Below are 7215 nucleotides of genomic sequence, written 5' to 3'. Positions count from 1 at the left end.
CGTAGATACAAGCAGGCATTTTCCACTGAGGTTTGACTAGAGTAGTGAGCTACGGGTGAAAGGTGAAATATATCCGGGCAATATGCGGCGGGACATCTTCTTGAGGCAGCGAGAGTGTGGAACGGGCTTCCAACGGAAATGGCGGATGCAGGACCGATTTCAACATTGAAGAGGAAATTGGATCCGACATGAATGGGAGGGTTATGGACGGCATGGTCCAGGTGCAATGTCCATGGGACTAGGGAGAGGATCGGTTCGGCGCTGGAGGATGAGCAGAAGAGCCTGTTTCAGTGCCGTACTGCTCGATGACACTGTGACCAAATGCCACTGCGGGACGTTCCCCAGCGGGGTAAGGGTACTCCCGTCAGGCTGGGTGTGGCGAGGCATCAATATGGGACGACTGACCATTTCTCTCATAGTCTGCTGTAGGCAGAAATAATTACGGCACTTTTGTGCAATTCTAGTCAGTCTTAAGCAATGATTTGGCAAAACAACATATTATATTCCAAAAAGCAACTTGGATTTAACCTCTTGATCTGGCCTTGAGTAAGCTCAGAAACTCCGGTGACTGAATCTATGAGCGACCCCATGCAGTGAAAGAACCCCATGCAATAAAAACAATAAAAGCAATGGGAACCCCTGTCTTCGACGCAGAATCCAGAGAGTGGTGGGAGACGGTGGCCTCTCTAACTGGTCCTGTAGTTACTGGTGTACCGCAGGTGTTGCACTGGGTCCATTGTTGTGTGTCATATGTATCAGTGATCTGACTCATGAGATGATAAACTGAATCTGCAGATTTGAAAATGATACAAATATTGGATGAGCAGTAAACAGCAAGAGCAGCTAATGGTCTTGAATACAGGTAAATGTGTGGTGTGTCAGTTTGGGGGGGAGGGTGGAGAGACAAACCGTGGTAGGTCTTACGCGGTAAAAAGTAGGGCATTGAGTAGTGTGGTATAACAGAGAGACCTGGGAAGACCGATTCATAATTCCCTGAAAGTGGCTTCACAGGCAGATGGGGTCATAAAGAGAACTGCTGACACATTTGATTTCAAACATCAAAGTAATGTGTACAGGAGCTGTGATGCTGTGTTGAAGTTGTATAAGGCGGTGGCAATGTCCTATATCGAGTATTGAATGTCTGTTCTAGACACGTACTTGCATGGACGACATCAATGTGCATAGAGAATTTAGAAGGATGATGCCGGGACTGGAGGGCGGGAGTCAGAGCTAAAGATTAAGTCGTTTAGGAACAGGTTCGGGTTCCCTCAAGCGTTGGAGGAAGAGGGAACGTTTTGGAAGAGAAGTTCCAGTTTATGAAGTGTATGGATAGCGTAAACATAAGCAGGCATATTTCACTGAGGTTTGACTAGAGTAGTGAGCTACGGGTGAAAGGTGAAATATATCCGGGCAATATGCGGCGGGACATCATCTTGAGGCAGCGAGAGTGTGGAACGGGCTTCCAACGGAAATGGCGGATGCAGGACCGATTTCAACATTGAAGAGGAAATTGGATCCGACACGAATGGGAGGGTTATGGACGGCATGGTCCAGGTGCAATGTCCACGGGACTAGGGAGAGGGTCAGTTCCGCACTGGCGGATGAGCAGAGGAGCCCGTTTCAGTGCCGGACTTCTCCATGATTCTCTGCTTTGTGACTCGGTTACCGAATGCAACTGCGGGATGTTCCCCAGCGGGGTAAGGGTACTTCCATCAGTCTGGGTGTGGCGTGGCATCAGTATGGGACACTAACCATTTCTCTCATAGTCTGCTGTAGGCAGAAATAATTACCGCATTTTTGTGCAATTCTAGTCAGTGAATTAAGCAATGAATGGGCAAAACAACATTTTATTGCACAAAGCTACTTGGAATTAACTTTTGAATTCGGCGGCTCCTGACTTGGCCTTGAACAAGCTGAGAAACTCCTGTAAAAGAATCTATGAGGAACCTGCACGATGCTGGAGGAACTTGCCATGTGGACAGTGTCAGTGGAGGAATATGGACAGATGACCTTCTGGGTGAAGGCACCTTATCTTCGCTTTCATTGAATCCATAGTATACCTGTCCTCGAGGAGGAGAGCGCTGCACACAATTAACCATTTCATTCTCATGCACATACAAAGGGGTTCGACAGTTAGTGCCAGAAGGCTCCCTGATATACCATTAATCCCCTTTCCCCGGCACTCAGATATAGAAACAGCTGTAATTCCAAACCACTGTACGGCCAAAATCTCAGTTATTGATGCTGGTTTCAGAATGTTGCTTTCTTTCGAAAGCGTCTCCCTGGATGTTCCTAATGTCCGGTGGCTGATGTGACGCAGAATTTTATTCTCATGCACATAGAAAGGGGTTCGACAATTACTGCCAGAATCCTCCCTGATTTACCATCAATCCGCATTCCCCGGCACTCAGAAATTTGCGCCGCTCTAATCTGAAGCCACTGCACGCCCGAAAGCTCAGTTACTGATGCTGTTCATAATGCTGCGTTCTTTCCAATGCGTCTCTCCTTGGACCGTCACTCTGTTCCTGATGTGCTGAAGCGGAAGTGACGCAATTGGCCTGTTGTAAATTATTTTTAATGAAATGTCAAAGAACCCCTGTCCCCTGCTTCTCCATATTTCTCTGTCTAAACACGAGAACAGCGTGTTTCAGGAACAGCTCTCTTTCTATATCCTGATACTTCGCTGTGCACGCGTATTGATGTTCCACTGCGCAGTTCATCTCTGTTTAGCACCTTAATATGTACTTTTTCCCTGAACTAATTTCTTTCTGAAATCTAACTTCGAAAATCATCTGGTGCCTCTGTAATATCGTTACTGGTACTTATTTGCATAAAAACCGATGTTGACACAATATTTTCTGTTTTTCTCTGTCTGGTACAGCAGCGGACAATGTCTGTAATGCTGGGATCATTGATTTGCATTTCGCGCCGCATACTCGCCAACATCTGTGTTTGCGACTGACTCCGGTAACAGTGCAAGCAGTGAGGGTTTGCGCCAGGAATCATTCATGTTAATGTCCAGTAAAAAATAAATCCCCGCAAGCAAAGTGACAGTGAATCACATGAAAGGTGCGTCATCACGGGGAAGTGACAAGACAGAGACTCCACTCGCAATGTGAGAGTGGAATCAGCGCTGATGAGGTGGACAAACCCACAGGATTACAGACTACTGTCGTCACCAGCGATGCGCAGATAATGTCCTGTCATTACACGGAGTAGTTTGACAACATCGCATCTGGTGTTGCCATCCCAGCATCGACCGTCTCTTGAGGCTTCATGACAGGTGTTGCGTTCAGTTCAATGAAATCAGGCGTGTTATTTCCCCACTGGCATTACGGTACGTCAGAGCAGAGATATTTTTGCTAACTAGCGGTAATTAGCACCAGTCACTGTACAAGTTGTTTTCATTATTGGTGACCGATTGCTCTATAAAAGTACGTCATTCTGAGCTTCAGCTACATTGAGGACGGAAACATCCAGACGCGGTGGACTCTCAACAACGTGTGATCCGTGAAGAGTTTTACCCAGTAGGCGCAAAGGAAATTTGCTCTCTGGGCGTTGTTATAACTGTTTGAGTTCATTTACTGGCTATTTACAACTTTTATGAAATTTAGAAATTGGGAACATTCCAAACGGAACAGCCTTGGATTAACAATGTTTCTAGAGAGTGCTATTTGTTACACCGTCATTGTAACTGTCGGCATCCCGGGTAAGTACTTTTTGATTGTTTATACGGAAGCACAGACCTCACGCCGCCCTCAGTTACTGCTGATGTGATTTTAATCGGTGTTCATTAAAAATCCTAAAAATGGTGTTCCGTTCCTCTCAACCTCCTGCCTTGTTGTTGTTTTAACCTGGTTCATGCATACTTGTCACTGGAACTGCTTTACCAATTTCTACTAAAAAAAAAATTCTCTTCCCTCTTTCTGAAAGTAAACTCATCTATTCCACTTCTATTCCTCCAGACACTGTTCAATTAATGGCCGTTCTATTTTCTACTCTTCGACAATTCCCATTTTTTTCCCGTCACCAAATTCTTATCTGCGTTCCTTGGTGTCAGCACCGTTCCCTCTAAGATGCGCGGGTGCGGAGCCTCACCATAATTGAGACTCCCCCGCGAACATGGCATTTGTGGACAAGCAGCTGGAATTTCTTTTACACCATGTTAACATCATTTTGAAATTATGCTAAAAATCTTTCGAAATCTTTGGTAATATAATTATGAAATTCTCTGAAATTAACTGTATTAATGAATATAATAAATACATGTGCTAAACTCTAAAGGTACCACATTTACATTGTAAAATTGTAAGTTCAGCGTACTTGTATTTACATTTCTTCATGTTACAACACTGTCAAAAATGGTCACAATAAAAACAGAATGGAACTCAGTCGCTCACTGTTAAGAAACTACCAACGCCGTCCCGTCAGAACATTTTACATTTGCATACTTCCTGTCAATTGTGACTGCCCGACAGTGTTTACGTGTGTTGTGTGTTATGTTTTGTCATCGTTTGACTTGCCTATTACATATTTTTAAAAAAACATTACAAGTGCCGAGCACTTTTAAGACCGGGTAACAATGTTCTGCTCAGAGCAATGGTTTGACCCCGAAGCAGTAAAATAAAACAGAGGGAAGGTGGCTGCGGTGCAAGGTCTTGTTTTCAGAATCTGACCCTGCAATCGAATAGTAACTCAGACTTTCGGAAAGAAGCGTAGATGCACACTTCAATTACACTCCCCCTCTCCTTGGAGATACCGCGCTTGGAGTTCTGTGAACAGTCTTGGTCGCCCTGTTATAGGAAAGGCAGAAGTCCGCTGAAAAGAGTGCAGACAGTATTCACAGAGATGCTGCAGGGACTCTCGGGGTTGAGTTACAGGGAGAGGTTCGGCCGAGTGGCATTTTAGTGAGGGCAGAAATGTAGCTGGATTACGAGCGACGTTTCCTCACATAGAAGTTGCTCTGTGTATTGAACAGCCTGAGAAAGGAAATGGGAGCAACAGAGTCGTTAATACTATTTAAAATACAGGTGGACAGTTTGACGAATGTGATCCAATCACGAACAACTGTATCAGGTGGCCATGTCGGTCGGCATGGAGATATTGGGCCGAAGGACCCGTTTCTATGCTCCATCATTCCTGGACTCTGCTCATAGCTGCTGCATCCGTGAACGTGAAGAGATTAATGTGAGCATGCGCAACTGTAAAACGCTTTATGCTACGGTCACGTGTTCAAACAAACAAAGTATCTTTTTACTTCCACTGATAATGTCCAGCGGAGATGAACGATGGATTTTATTTCAAGAGAACAATTGGAGGCAGCATTTCTGCAAAAAAAAACCGTTTGAATTACTTTATTCTTATTTTTGGTCCTTTTTATTTCACTGCAGTTAACCTTGTGGCAATCATCATTCTCAGCCGAGGAAAATGCGGTCTCTCCAAATGCGTCACGCGGTACCTGGTGGCGATGGCTGCGGCGGATCTAATGGTGGTGATTATCGAAGTCCTGTTCTACCAGATGGGTCGAGCATACGGATTTCATTACGGAATCCTGGACACTGCTCCGTTCTGCCTTGTCCACTACGTCCTGTGTCACGTGGCCGTTGACTGTTCCGTGTGGTTTACTGTCGCTTTCACTTTCGATCGGTTTGTGGCCATTTGCTCCGCTAAATTTAAAGCGAAATACTGCACCCCCAGAATTGCGGGATTGGTGATTGGCGCACTATCGCTCGGTTTCTGTTTAAAAAACATCCCATTTTATTTCCTGTATATGAATGGAGCAGCGTTGTTGATAAATGGTAACTGGTTCTGTACCAATAGGCCCGCACTTCCTTCCTTGGGACCGTTTGAGGGGTTTTATTGGGTGGACCGTCTGCTGAATCCGCTACTTCCTTTCTTCCTCATTTTGACCCTCAATGCTCTGACCGTCAGACAGATACTGGCGGCGAGCAGAGTCCGCAGGGGGCTGAAGGGGCGGGGAAGTTGCGGGAAACAGCGAGATCCGGAGATGGAGAGTCGGAGACAATCCATCATTCTGCTCTTCAGCCTGTCGGCGAGTTTCCTTCTCTGTTGGGCGACAACCACTCTGGTCTTCATTCTCATGCGATGCCTCTACACAGACCTGGAAACGTCTATCCGGCTTTTTCAGGCACATTTTTCGGGTTCTATGATTCAGAATTTCAGCAGTTGCACGAATACATTTATCTACGGAGTGACCCAGACCCGATTCAGAGAGAAGTTGAAAGCTCTTCTTCTCTCCCCGGCTACTTTAGTTTTGAAATGTTTCAGTGACCTGTACCGCTCACATGAAAGGGTCAAATAATTTATCAATTTCGCAAAATAATCAGACCTGCTCTACAAGCGTATTAATGAATTGAACTCCCTGAAAACGTTACTTCTCACAGCAGTTTTGTCTGTCCGTTATTTCAGAAGAAAACCATTTATATTTCTATTATAGATTAGATAGCTCGGGTTATTAGATAGCTCTTCTGTTAAATGTATTTTAACTTGCACATTAAATCACCCTAATATCCGTTATTACAAATACACAGAAGTGTCCATTATCTAAACTTGAGTCTGCCAGTCCCTACATCCATTCTCTTTCTCTCGTGTTTGGAGATTTTCCTTCAGTTAAATTTCCGCTTCGCCAGCTGTATTAGCACGTTGCTGTGGAGACTTATTGTCTCTATTTTTCTGTCTGGCTGAAGGTATTCAGTTTTAGCAAGCGTCGAAGCCCCAGTGTACGGATCAGATATGATTTTGCCTCGGCCCTACTCGTCGATGATTTGACACCACGTCGGTACACATTTCATTTTGTCCTGACGGTATTTTCATATAATAAATGCAAGTTGACCTTGCTTTAGCAGGTTTGCAACTCTGACCCTTTACAGTAATGATGTCCAACATCAGAATACTAGAAGCAAATTAAAGGACTTTACGTTTTATACATTCCACATATATTTTCACCATTCCCACACTGATTTCGAGCCATTATTATGCGAAATGCTTCACAGCGCCAGTGACTTCCTGTTTCGTACATTCCGGTTGTTCATTCATTTCCGCAGAATGCTGTGCGGTGATGGAACTGAACTGTGAGCTGTTTGCTGCGTCCGGTGTGGCAAGGTGCCGGGTTGTAAGCAATCACTGTGAATTGATATCTCTGGGTCTGTACCCGCTGGAGTTCAGCAGAACGAGTGGGGATTTGATTGAAACCTT

Source organism: Hemitrygon akajei, unplaced genomic scaffold (genome assembly GCF_048418815.1).
Source record: "Hemitrygon akajei unplaced genomic scaffold, sHemAka1.3 Scf000045, whole genome shotgun sequence".
In the NCBI taxonomy this organism is placed as follows: domain Eukaryota; kingdom Metazoa; phylum Chordata; class Chondrichthyes; order Myliobatiformes; family Dasyatidae; genus Hemitrygon; species Hemitrygon akajei.
The sequence above is the reverse complement of the archived record's forward strand: the minus strand, read 5'-3'. Positions refer to the sequence as shown.